The sequence below is a fragment of the Leopardus geoffroyi genome, chromosome C3 (genome assembly GCF_018350155.1).
Source record: "Leopardus geoffroyi isolate Oge1 chromosome C3, O.geoffroyi_Oge1_pat1.0, whole genome shotgun sequence".
NCBI classification, from domain to species: Eukaryota; Metazoa; Chordata; class Mammalia; order Carnivora; family Felidae; genus Leopardus; species Leopardus geoffroyi.
The window spans coordinates 27,400,707-27,414,148 of NC_059338.1; positions in this window are offsets into that span (position 1 = coordinate 27,400,707).

A 13,442-nucleotide genomic window follows, 5' to 3' on the forward strand; every position below is an offset into this window, starting at 1 on the left:
AGAGGCGGTGGGGAGCCATTGGAAGCATTGAGGCAAAGATGTGATGAGGTCAGGTTGGCATTCGTCGGCAACTTCCGGGCACCCTGGGTTTTTCAATCATATCCCATTCAAACAAACCTACTCTAGTCTGAAAAAAAAAAAAAAAAAAAAAGAATCGGAAATATGTATGTCAAATGGTTAGCATTTATCTTAAAAGGGCAGCGGGCACATGGGTGTACGTTATTTTATTCTCCGTGCTTTGCTTTGAGTTTTTCGATTCCAAAGTTAATCCTGGATTTTCGTACATGACGGCATACCGCACAGCGTTGAAGAGTGAAGGGAAAAATCTGTCCTCTGTCATGACTAAATGCCTGCAATATGATTTTTAAGTCGCAAAACAGGCCGCACAGTACGATTCCATTCCGGTGACAATCACAGCAGATAAAGAAATAAAATGAATCTGGAAGGAAACCACCGACTATTAACAATGGTACAGTTACCCCTGAGGGTGGGATTTGGAGGCAGATAGAGAAAAGGCAGAAGTTTCATTTTCTGTTTGGTGCCTTTTAGAATTGTTTGATGCTTTCCAATGTACCTGTGTTCTTTTCAAACAAAACACTTTTGTTTTTTGCTAACTCGTTATTTTGATGCAATTTCAAGCGCATAGACAAGTTGCAAGCATGGTAAAGGGGCTCCCCTGTAATCTTTACCCAGACTCACCACTGGCTGACTTCTTGCCCCACATCCCTCCCTTTTTTAAAAACCAGCATCCACGACCTCCATTTGGCAAATCCCAGTGGCCACCGTTCAGTCTTTACCTCCTGGACTGTCTCCTGCTTCGGACCCTGCTGTCCTCTCTTTCCTTCCCCAACAATTCTGTCCTTGGCCTGGGCCCGCTGCGTGGCTTTGTGTGTTTTCTTTCTGTGAGAGCCCATCCACTCTCATTGACTAAAACTACTATCTCCCTGGGGATGAGGCTCAAATTATGTCTCCAGCCACCGTCTCTTCCTTTAGTTTCAGAGGCTCACATTCAAATGCCTGTGTCACACATGCCTTTGTGTGACGTGCCTTTCAACGGTTCACAAATACTCGAAATTCACTTGTCTCAAACACGCCATCGTCTCCCTGCCCTCCCACTGACTGTTCTCCTCCTTCTGTGTGATCCGCCTCAGGTAATGGCCCTGCCATCTTTCACCTTGACAACCCCAATCAACTCCTAATGGGTCTCCCGGACTGCTGTCTTCCTCCAGATAAATCCTTCTCTCACACTACAGTCAAGTTGACGACCTTAAAAGGCGTATCCTACCGTGTCATGCCCCGAGAAAACCTGTCAGTGGCTCCCAGTCACCTGCAGTTCCCCGCTCCTCAGCTGGGGACACGTGGCTCCTGTCTCTCCAGCTCGTTCCATGTCCGGGCCTGCCACATTGGCCCATGTCCCCGTGTGTTTGCTCAGGTTGTTTCCCTGGCAGGAACCCACTTTCTCCCTTCTTGCCTTGGCAAACCCGTCCTTCACCAGCCAGCTCAGTGGGGCACCCCCAGCCCCCAGGCTAGGAGAAGCGCCCCATTAATGTGTTCTTGTATTCTTTCTCCTACATGCCTCTGTACATCGACCAAACGGTTTTTAAAATCTCGGTTTTTGTGTCTGCCTCCTTAACTGTTCTGTAAACCTTGGAAGGTAAGAGGTTTACACATCGAAAAAAAATTTTTTTAATGTTTATTTATTTCTGAGAGAGAGAGAGAGAGAGAGAGAGAGGAAGGAGCAGGGAAGGGGCAGAGAGAGAGGGAGACACAGAATCAGAAGCAGACTCCAGGCTGTTAGCACAGAGCCTGATGCGGGGCTCGAACCCACGAACTGTGAGATCATGACCTGAGTTGAAGTCCGGCGCTTGACCGGAGCCCCCCCAGGCACCCTACATATTTTTTATGCACAGTTATATACCTTTATGTCCTTAGTGCCTTACCACAGTGCCTGGGCAGAGTAGGCACTAATCAGTGGTTGCTTAACTGAGGGAACCACTCACTGCTGACTTAGCTGCGTCTCTCTGCCTCCCGCAGCAAACCCAAGCACATACCTCCAATTCCACGGTCAGTACGTACATTCCCGCCCGTGGCTGGAGCCCCCCGCCCCCCCTCCCCCGCTCTCTGTCCCTGTCCCTGTCCCTGGGCTTTGCTCCTTCTTCTTCTCTTCTGCTTCTTCCCTTCTATTTTCAACAGTTCTCACTGCCTTTCCAGATGCTTCTCTCCCACTCTTCTCCCCTGTGGGGGCCATTCAGGGCAGTTCCAGCCCACTCCTGGCCCAGGTGTCTGCAACAGGACTTGATATAATTACCTTCACAATGGGGCCTAATGACAGTAAAGCATTTTCATCTCAACCCACCTGATTCCGGATTTACAGCAACTAAGATCTGGAATGCGTATCCCATCAGGCCGCTCTTTGGAGTTTCTTTTGGAGGACGTACCTTCACCTGCCGATAGGCTTTTTTTCTCTGATTCCTCTAACAAGGACCTAGCTTTGCTCCTGGGCTCTCCTCAGCACCCCATCTCTGTAGTAAGGACCCCACTTTTTTCATCACACTCAGCCAGGCCTCTAAGGTGTGGTAAGCTGAACTTCTACAACGCGAGGAGCCTCAGGGACACACATATTCATTCAGTCATGTGCTCATACACTTACTGAGCTCCCCCGAACGCTCCCCACTAGAGTGGGGACAGAGGATACAGACAAGAGGTCATGGATGAGGGCGCCCTGCTGTGAGATCCAAAGGAACTCACAGTCTGGACAGGAAGACATACCTGCAAACAAATCTTAATACGGTAAGAGAAGTACCAGGTGCTGTGGGAACACAGAGGGAGCGCCCGAGCTTGCCTCGGTAGGAGGAAGGGCTTACAGAAGAGACATTTGAGGAATGAATGGGAATTGATGGGGCAGATGAGGCGGGACAGGGGGTGGGGCTTTGTCATGTATGTGATTGCCCAGGATCTGAACCTCCTTCCTGTTTCAGAGGGATGCCCCATCACATGGGTCTCAGTGGAGATGGGACTCCATATTCTACACCACATGCTGAGGAGGCAGATTTTTGGTCTCCAGGTGTTCCCTGAAGCACAGGCACGAGCAGGGGGAGGGCGGAGGGAGGGCAGAGGGAGCGTGGGCCCTGGCACTTGAGCCCAACCAATCTGATGCCCCCTTCGGGGTCTTTGGGACTTTGAAACTCCGGAGAGTGACAGGGAGGGCAGGGACAGTTGGCAATCAGTCACAGCAATGGTGGCTTGGTCTGGAGTTTTAGCAGCAAATATCTAGTCTGGGGGCAGAGAGATATAGGCAGGGAAGGGGCAGAACCGGCAGGCGTCCCAACCAGATGCCCCCTGTCACCGACCTTCTCTGCCATCCAGCCTCCCTTGGTTCCTCTCTGGGGGGAGCTGCTGTTTCAACCTGCCCATCCATTCTTGAGCCAGGATTTCGCTTTCAGAATATTCCTTATCTGCTGAAGCTAGTGCGAGCTGGTTTCTCTTGTTTGCAACCAAGTTCCCTGCCTCGCCTGTGCTGGGAAAAGTGTCGAGGAAGCTGGAAGAGAGGGGTTTGGGGAAAGCTAGGCGGGATGATGTAGCTGGAGTGCAGTAAGGATGTAAAGAAAACAGGTTAACCAAACCTGGAGGAGGGGCAGGGGTTCATGGTCTTGTCAACCAGGCAAAGAAACCTGCCTTTCCCCTCATAGAACACTATTGAAAAGTTTAAGCCGGGAAGGTCATGGTGAGACTTGTACTGTAGGAAGATCCCAGGAGATCAATGTGGGGCTGGGAGTAGAGCAGGGCCACTACTTGGGGAGATTTGGCAAAATGGCACCTCCTCCAGGCAGCACCTATCCCACGGGATGTACTGCTTGGCTTGCAGAGTGTGACTGATCTCAGCCCCACTTTGCTTGCTCCGTGGGGTACCCTTGTGCGGGGCACAGGTGCTACACCGTTCTCAGTAGCCTGGGTTGTGAGACACTTCAGTATCCCTGATCCCAGGGGGCTTACGGTATTGCCTCTCCTTTCTTTCTTCTCCTGACAATGACCCTCTTCTCTCCCGGCCAGAGATACCGCCTCTCTCCGTCCCTGGATCTCGGAGAAAACAAAGCCACCTTCTTAGCTGGTTCTCAAGAGACACAACCCTTCATTTCAACCAGTACCCTAAGTGGTTGTCCTAGCCTCTGTAATTCCTCTTCCTGTTCCCAGAACAATTGGGGTTTTCCTTAGGTGTCTACTCAAGCCCTCCAGGAAAAGTCATGACCAGGCCACCTGGCTGATCAGGTGAAGGCCGGCTGCATCAGTGAATGCAGAGCGTGGAAGGAAGGGTCCGCCGCTCTGCCCTCAGCCCCTGGGCCATCACGCACCGAGAGGGCCTGTTGCATGCATAGACTCTGAACCATGGATTTGGGAATCTTCCTGCCAATAGAGCCGCAGAGATCCTTTGGCCTAAGCTCTCCCTCAAAGCAGGAGCCTCCTTTACAGCAGTCAGTGAGCACCCAGCCTCTGCCTGAATACCTCCAGCAATGGAGGACTCACTACTCAGGGTAGCAACCTGTGCCTTGGCTGGACAGCTCAAGTCACTGGCAAGTTCCTTCTCTTATGGTGAGCTTCGTCTTAGTTCTGGGATTTGAGAGGTACTGAATGGTCAGCGTCACAGCCAGTGGCCCTTTACTGAGTTTTTTTTTTTCTTCTTCTTTTTTTTCTTTTTTTTTTTTTTTTAATTTTTTTAACGTTTATTTATTTTTGAGACAGAGAGAGACAGAGCATGAACGGGGGAGGGGCAGAGAGAGAGGGAGACACAGAATCTGAAGCAGGCTCCAGGCTCTGAGCCGTCAGCCCAGAGCCCGACGCGGGGCTCAAACTTACGACGCGGGGCTCGAACTCACGGACCGCGAGATCGTGACCTGAGCTGCAGTCGGACGCTTCACCGACTGAGCCACCCAGGCGCCCCTCCCTTTACTAAGTTTTATTGGCTGGCCTCTGCCCTCTCCGTATCCCAGTTCACGTCTGGAACGTCTGGAGTGGCGGACGCCTGTGTCCTCTTTCACAGAAGGTGACTTTGAGCGGGTATGGGAATGACCTTCGCAAGGTCACACACCCCTCTGACGCTGCTGTGGAGCTTCTGGGTCATTCCTGCATTCCCCTTTGTCCCCTTGGGGTGCCTCCTCCCCCTCTGGCCCTCAGGTAGCCTGACTTGTCAGCTGTTTCTGCACTGACCAAACCCAAGGGGACAGGGGGCTGTTGCATTGGGTCGGCTGCACCCCTGGGAGGGGGGTGGGGCAGCGACACAGAGACACAGGAGAAGAGCATGGCGACACAAGTGGTTCTCCTGGGGGGGCAGGCAGGGCGGGTTGTCCCCCCCCCCCAATTTTGTGTTTCATCTTCTCTCCTCCCGTTCGGTTGGGGTTGGCCGGGCGGTTGGAGCTGAGGCGTGTGTGGGCAGCGGGAGCCTGCGAGTGTGTGTGTTTGTGTGCGACGTGTGGGAGGCCATCCGTGCAGGAGGCAGCAAGGCAGAGCGGCCTCTCCTTGCCCGCCGACGCGGGCTCTGGCAGTGCTCCCACCGAATAGACCTTAGAAAGTTTCCCGGGTTTGACGGGAACAAAACAGAAGCCGCAGATAGGCTGCGCGGTTTCCGTGGCAACCTGGAAACACGGGTGGGGGAGGGGACGGTGGGAACCAGAGAGAAGGGAGTCGTTCGGCTCCACCGCCAACTCCAGCCAGCCCCCCTCTTCTCCCCTCAAAATAGCTCAGGATAAAATGTTGAGCTGGTCCCAGCGTTCTCCTGGGAAAGCAGGAGGGAGCACAGGCAGCAGTGAGGGAACAGAGGTGCCCCTCGGAGGAGGGAAGCAAGAACCAGGCTCCAGAAACTTGCCTTCTGGAGGAATCTGGCACCCCTGCTTCTCCTTTTCTGCACGGGGGACTTACCTCCCGCTGGCGTTCCCTTCCCTCACCTTCTTTTCCTGGCAGCTGCAAGGACCCCCACCCCTCCTCCCCCCAAACCGACCAGAACCCCAGACTCCCAGGTTCTCCCCTGGACTGCAGGGAAGCGAGGAGTGGGTGCCTCCCCGGCCCCCCACCTGTGGAGCCTTGGGACTGCTCCATTCCTAGAAAGCCGGAGACTGAACCGAGTCGGAGGCGGAAAGTGGAGTCTGTTCATTAAGAACAAAAGACGTTTATTAGTAATTAGTAAAACTGTCTTCCCGACCGATGGCACCGTCGGGAATGTGCTCCCGGCATCCGCCCTAGAACCAGCCCCCCAGGGCTCCGCAAGACCCACGCCCAGCGATCCCCTGACAACCCTCTGGCCTGTCCTGAAGTGTCAGCCTCTGGATCTGATGAGCCCCTTCCCTGATCCCCGGTCCCTTGTTTTGGGGGCTAGAATTCTTTTACTTGAGGACTGTGCGGGCGCCGAAGACATTTTTGCATGCACTTCCAAAACCAAATGGCGTCGATGCAGCCCTAGCCCTGCAATTGAACTTCAGTGGTGGCCACCCAGGCTGCTCTTGGCACGGCCCGGACCCCAGGGAAGGGGACCTTCCTGTGCTCAGGGAGCAGCCTTTCCTGGTCAAGATGTTGGATGTGCATACGGAGCAGGTGGAGGGCAGGAGGAGAGCCGAGGGGCCCTACGGTCCCATGTGCTCCCAGCCTCCCCTGATGAGTCAGTCTGGAGCTGGAGTGGAGGAAGGTCCTGGACCGGGAGTGACGAGGCCAGGGTTCTAGTCTGGCACAGGCTCCGAGCAGCTGTGGGTGGGAGGAAGACAGCCATGCGTCTGGTAGCCACGATCCCGAACCGAGCACTGGGACACACAGTCTGACAAACACTTGGGGGTGGGCAGGGACAATGAAGCAGATTTGCAGTGAAACAGATGGTTGCCATGACCATGATCCTTTCGCTGAGTCTGGTCTTTCCCTTCTCCCTGCATGCCTGCCAGGGCCCACACCTCCCAGCATGTGTTTGTCAAGATTTGCTTAGCCTTCTGCCTCCAGGGAATCAAAGGTTCCAAGACACGTCCTGCTGCCCTTCCCCACTGGCTGCCCCTTCACTCTCAGCTCCCTCCCCCCACCGTCTCCCCAACCTGACTCAAATCTGGGGGAAGAGAGGACGGGGCTGCCCGTCTCCTCCCTCAGGCTCCCCTAGCAGGCAACAGAGCTGGAAGCCCACCCGGGAGAAGAGGGAAGACCGAGTCTTGGGACAGCCAATCTCCCACAGCTCTGAGAAGCGGGGCAAAGCAGCTTTGAGATTATGATAAATGTGAGATGCTCCAATGGGTGGCTGAGAACTGCTTACGAGGAGGGCAAAGTGTCCTTCAAGAAGGAATAGAATACGGGAGAGGGAGAGAGAATGACTCAGGGGATCCACTTATTTCTAGGTGGTAGTGTAGTCATATGGGTTGCCAGCATCAGGCCCTTTGTCTACTCTAGAATGTTCTTTCCAAACATTGCCTATGCACAGACACCCCATTTAAAGGAAGGAATCTTTCCCAGGTATCTTTATGGGAGGAACTGGGGACAATGGATAAAATAATGCCTTCTCCACATGGACGCCATGTTGTGGGGGTTCTCTGAGGTCCCTAATTTGAGTGCTGGTATCTTAGTTTCTACTGGTTTTGACCTCCCTTAACCATCTGCCTAGGGGTTTCCTGCTTCTCCCAGGCCAGAGAAGTCACTGGGTGTTTTCTGCGACCGGCCATCCCTGGTTGAGAATGAAAAGCAGGCTCTGGAGGTCAGACAGGCAAGGGATCTGTCGTGGCCGGTCACCTCTCACACCGAGCCTCTGAGGGAGGGAGTCTGGGAAGGACCAGACAAACTGAGGCCAGAAGATGTGAGCAGACGTGATGGTGCAGAAGGGGGCAGGCGATCCCCAGGCTTGGCCTGAGGCTCACACTGAGTGGGTGCAGAGGGCAGTTCAAGTTGGAGCTTGTATGTGCCTGGGTGGGGAATGAGGGAGCAGGAATGGCGGGGGGTACAGAGTAGAAGCTCTTAGTTCTGAAGATGCTCCACTGAGAGGCCCTACAGACGCTAAAGTTAGGGCCATTAAACTAGGTGGTACTCTGGGGCACTTGGGGGCACCTCTGGAATTCTTCAGTCCAACTCCCTTGTATTGGTTTCCTGGGGCTGAAGAAATGATTTACCACAAACTTGGAGCTTAAAAACAGAAATTTATTCCCTCATAGTTCTGGAGGACAAGAGTCAGCAATCAAGGTTCTTTCTGGAGGCTCTGAGGGAGAATGCTCCATGCCTCTCTCCTAGCTTCTGGTGGCTGCCGGCACCCTTTGGCGTTCCTGAGTTTATAGATGCGTCACCCCAGTCTCTGCTTCCGCCTTCACATGGCTTTCTCCTCTGTGTGTCTTCTCCTTTTCTCATCTGGTCATCTGTCACTGGATATAGGGCCCACCCTAAAATCCAGGATGATTTCATCTGGAGATCTTTAACTAATTACAAAGACCTTATTTCCAAATAAAGTCACAGCCCGGGGTTCTGGGTGAGCCCACAGCAGCCCTTAACTCCAACCTTACGCCAGAGCTTGAGAACAGGCGAGCAGACCTCCACAGGTTTGTTCACCACCCCACTCATTGAGTCACGGGTCGGGTGATCGGGGGACACATCAGAACTTAACCCAACCTCCCCAACCTCCCCTGCCTCCTTGTTATCCTGAACTTCCTAGAAACTGACAAAGCAAAACCTATCAACCCGCCTCCCCATCTCGGACAGGGGTGTTTCTCCATCATCGAAAAGGGGGGCGGATGTCCAGATGTTTCCTTGGAAAATAACGTCCCTCCTGCACTGCTTTTTGGTAGCTGGACAACTATCTTTTTTAAGCCTTTCTTAATCTACCTTGCAGCCTCTCGGCCATATTTCCTCTTGCTCTGTCCTTGAGGGTGATGTAGAACAACCCCGTCCTGATCTACTGCTCTGCTGATGCTCAGGTCACATTTATTATCATGTCTTTCCCTGTTTCGGTGGGGGATGTTTTTGTCTGGAGAGGATGTGCCAGAGGCATTCAGATGAAACAACCCACCGAAACGCACAGATTTTGAATTTTCTCTGCCAGCCATCTCAGCTGACTATTATTTTGCACCCCTCTCTGCCCTCACGCCCCAGGGTTGGTAACAAGCCGCGCAGTGACTCTCTTCTCATCTCAAAGCCCTCAGCCACCCCCACCTGCCACCACTCTGCACGACTGCTCTCTAGTAAAGAGAAAGCTCTAGGTGGCACGGCCATCAGTCACCATGATGCTCTAGAATCAGCAATCATTACCGTGACAAATGGCTTTGGAGTCCCCATCAAATAGTGCCGCACAAGAAAGTCAGATTTAGACACCAGCCCCCAGCTCATTCGTCTCCCTTTGGCATTTTTAAGAAGAAAAGGGGCCAGCCCTGCAGTGTTGTACTTCCTTCTTCAGAGAATGAGGGCGGCCAGCCGTCAAGGGGAAGGAAATACTGTAATCTCAGCATGGGCAACTCTCAGCGCGGTCTTACTTTATAGGATCGCCGAGGCTATCGTGCTTGGGGGTCCCATGGTAAGAACAGCTGGTACTCAGGAGAGCCCAAGAGTGGGTAAAAACCGAGGAGACCGGAGCAGGGCTCTGGGGAGAGGAAGTGAAGAGTGACGGGCCCGGTCTCTATCACAGATCAGTGTCTAAACTGGAATGAGGGTTCAGGCCCTGGCTGCTGTAAATCCCCGCCAGGGCCATGAATTTCACCAACCAACCAACTGCTATTGTTTTGTGCTTGACGCATTAGCTAATTGAATCCTTACAACGCCACCGTAAGTGTAGTTAGGCATACTTTATTGGCTGGAGAAATGAAGCTCAGAGAGGTTATTTGCCCAAGGTCACACAGTTGCTGGAGTTTGGATTTGAACTCAAGGTTGTCTCGTCTCAACGTCAGCAAGCGCTCACAGGCAACGCCCAGTCCAGCCTCCTTCTCTCCTTATTTAAGGGCCAAGCTGAGGAAGTCTGGGACTGTGAGATGAAAAGAGGGAGGGAGGGTGAAAAGAGGGGGGGTGGGAAGCAGGAGTCACTGGGTCAGGGCAGTGGGTAGGTTCGCTGATGGAGAAGAAGCTTCCAGTGACTTGTCCTGGGCACCCATGCAACAGAAGAGGGGATCTGGCTGAGTCCCCGACGTCAGAAACTTGTGGACATTGGAAATGTGGAGTCGGTAATTGACCGATTCAAAGTCCACTTCCTGCTGGAGCTCAACTTTCTCCCCACACAGAGGGACCCCTTCTTCTCTTAGATAACACAGAACTAGTCATATTCTTTTTTTTTTTTAATGTTTTAAATGTTTATTTTTGAGAGAGAGAGAGAGAGACAGAGCATGAGCAGGGGAAGGGAAGAGAGAGGGAGACACAGAATCCGAAGCAGGCTCCAGGCTCCGAGCTGTCAGCCCAGAGCCTGACGCGGGGCTCGAACTCATGGACTGTGAGATCATGTCCTGAACCGATGTCGGATGCTTAACCGACTGAGTCACCCAGGCGCCCCAGACCTAATCATATTCCTTAAGTCATTGGTCTGTGGAAGGCCTGTGTTGTCTTCTATTTTATTATTTTCCCTCATTCCTGTTAGCCCTTCACTGTAGACGCTCACGCCAGTGCATTAAGTCTTTATCTTTCGAGCCCGCCTTTCCTACGCTGATGTAGGTCTCCACGTATTCTTGAAAAAAGATCTGTGATAGGAGCGCGTGTGTGTTAATTGGTTCTGTGCTCTACAGCACGCTGTTCACTCCACGGCAGTTATTGGAGTTGTTAAGTGGGCTTTCCCAGGCACCTCAAAAAGCATCTCGGACGCAGGGCCTCAAAAAGCATCTCGGAAAAGCCCTCGTATCCACCTGTGGGCGGTTCCTCTGGAACAGGGAGGCTGGGCCGCAGGAGATGTGGAGACACCCCGGTCTTCTCAACCTCTCTTGGCGTTTACCCCCTGTGACCCACGCTCCTTACTACGTGCTGGTTTTTCATTACTCTTTAGGGCTTCGTGTGTGTATGTCTTACTTCTCCTGCTAGATCATAAGCTCTTGAGGTCAGAGACCATGTTTCACCAATTTTCACGTTCTTCACGGAATATATATCTTGTACATAGTTGGTGCTTAAGAAAACCTTTTTTTTTAATACATTGAATTACCGTCCTTTCCCACTGGGACGTTAACTTCTGGAGAGGAAGCGTAGCTGTGCTTTATTCAGCTCAACCAAGTTCAGAATCTGACCCTCCGTAAACTCTTCCTCCTAAATATCACCACGGGGCTTCCTTTGATATAATGCGTGACTTTGTCAGACATGGGAAGACAGCACAGCTCTGAGTGAACCAGATTGGGTGTTAGGAGGTGACCAGCTTTCCGACCTTGGACGGGGTGAATTTCTCCTCTGAGTCTCAGTTCTCCCAAGTGTACGACGTGGGGGAGGTGTTTAGTGCCCTCCTGGCCCTAGTCTGCATTCAGGGAAATGAGGAGCTGTTAATGATGAGTGTTACCTCCATCTCCTGTCTGAGAAAAACTGCTGGAGGAGATGGGGGGCTGAGGGGAAGACCGGGCCAGGCACATGGCTGGGGGGGCACCGTTCTTCCCCTTTTGGCTTTCCGTCATGTGGTTTGGCTTTACCCATTTCAAGAATATTCACCACTGAAGACTAGGGTCCCGCAGAGGGATCAGGGCTCTCTGGGGGAAGAACCAGGATATGAACCAACAGAGAAAGAGAAGCGAGGGGTCAAAGGAAGGTTAAAGGCATACAGTAGTAACAGGGGAACAACTGGAATTCATGCAGTGCACCACTCCTGTGCCACCAGGTTAGAAGACAGAGGAAACGGGGCCAACCTGTAGCTCCTTGTCACCTCGGAAGTGGGCACCGGGACTGATCTGGGGATCCTGCCACGGTCTGTCTCGAAATATGTGTTCCAGGAGGGGTTAAGGTGGTAGGGGACGGAAACAATGTGGATTCAGGCTACCCTAAGAGAAGTCAAATGGGACCTCTGTGGCAAGTGCAGGATTGGATGGGTTCCCAATGAGGATGCAAGAGAATCGCTCCTGGGGGGGCGTTTTGGAAGTGAAGGCTACCCTGGCAGAAAAGGTCTGCAGCTCTGGGAAATGGGGCTGGTGGGGGAGGACACCAGTACTGGGGTCTATGGTAGCCTATTTGGGCTCAACTGAGAGATGCTGGGATCTCAGTGGTGGCAAGCTACAGGTGATCAGGATTGAAGATAGGCCTGCTCAGGGCTCCAGGAGACCTAGGAGGAAGTCCCCAGTCTCCTTAAAGGCTGGGCCTGGAACTGATATAACATCACTTCGGCTGTATTCCATTGGCCAATGTAGTCACGGCTTCCTCATGGGTAGGGTGTCAAAGAACTCCTGGTTGTCTTTATTCTCCCATTCGTGTTACAATAAAATTCTCCACTCAGCTCTTTCCCTCCGCCCACCCCCCCCCCCGCCCCGCCCATTACCTGTTCCTAACTTGGCAGTCATCTGCCTGAAGCTCAAACTCCTCCCTTTGATCTCTGTGTCCAAGCTCCCTGCAAGGTCATTACCACCCTCCAATGTCTACCCCCCCCTTCCCTGTCCCCCACCTCAGTCCCTCTGCTGGCCCCTTTCACAGGGCCATTTGGACCCCCTTCTATTGTTAACTCCATCTCAGATGATCCTTCCCCTCCCTTTCCCCAAATGAAATTCAATTTTTCCTCTGATAGAACCAGGTCTTTCTTGGCACTTTCTGAGGGCAGTGGCTGCTTCTGTCATGAAGAGGGCTCAGCTTCCTCCTCGCTTCCTCTTACAACTTCCAGACTCTGCACACAACAGTACATAATTGAAATTAGATTATTTCATTAAAGTCTCTCAGTGCAAGTGGAGACTGAAGGTAGATACAATTAATCAGTCAATAAACATTTATTGACTGGAATGCCCAGTCCAGTGGGGAGCCAACTACGTAACAGATCATCAGGATACAGTGTGCAACTGGCAAGTATGAGAAAGTAGTAACTTGCACCAGATGGTGAGTTCCTTGAGGTCGGGGACCAAGTCTTACTCATTTGTGTCCTTGGAGCCCAGAACAATGCCCAACAAATGTTAAGTGCATGAGTGAATGAGTCAATGAACGAATGATTGCGTACCTATCATGGATATAAGATTACCCATAGAAAGTCAACTTCCCTTGGATTAACAAGAATTTACAAGAGCCACGTACAAGTCTCTGGAGAGTATTGGCGATCAAGAATTAAGATTTCTCTTTAAAAATCTTTGCCATCTGGCCATCTGCTTATCCTGGCTTTTCCCCACCCTGGCTGATGGTGCTCATAACTCCGGACTTTCTAAATGACCTCAGCATCTGACTCACACCGTGAGTGCATACCCTGCCCTCAATCTCAGTAATTCAATATCTATGTATAGCTGTTTCTTTTCTAGCCCCCTGATCTAATGACTCTTGACCTTGGCCCACTTTTTTCGTGTGCTCCTGCTAGCTCAGCTTTCCAGCCTTAC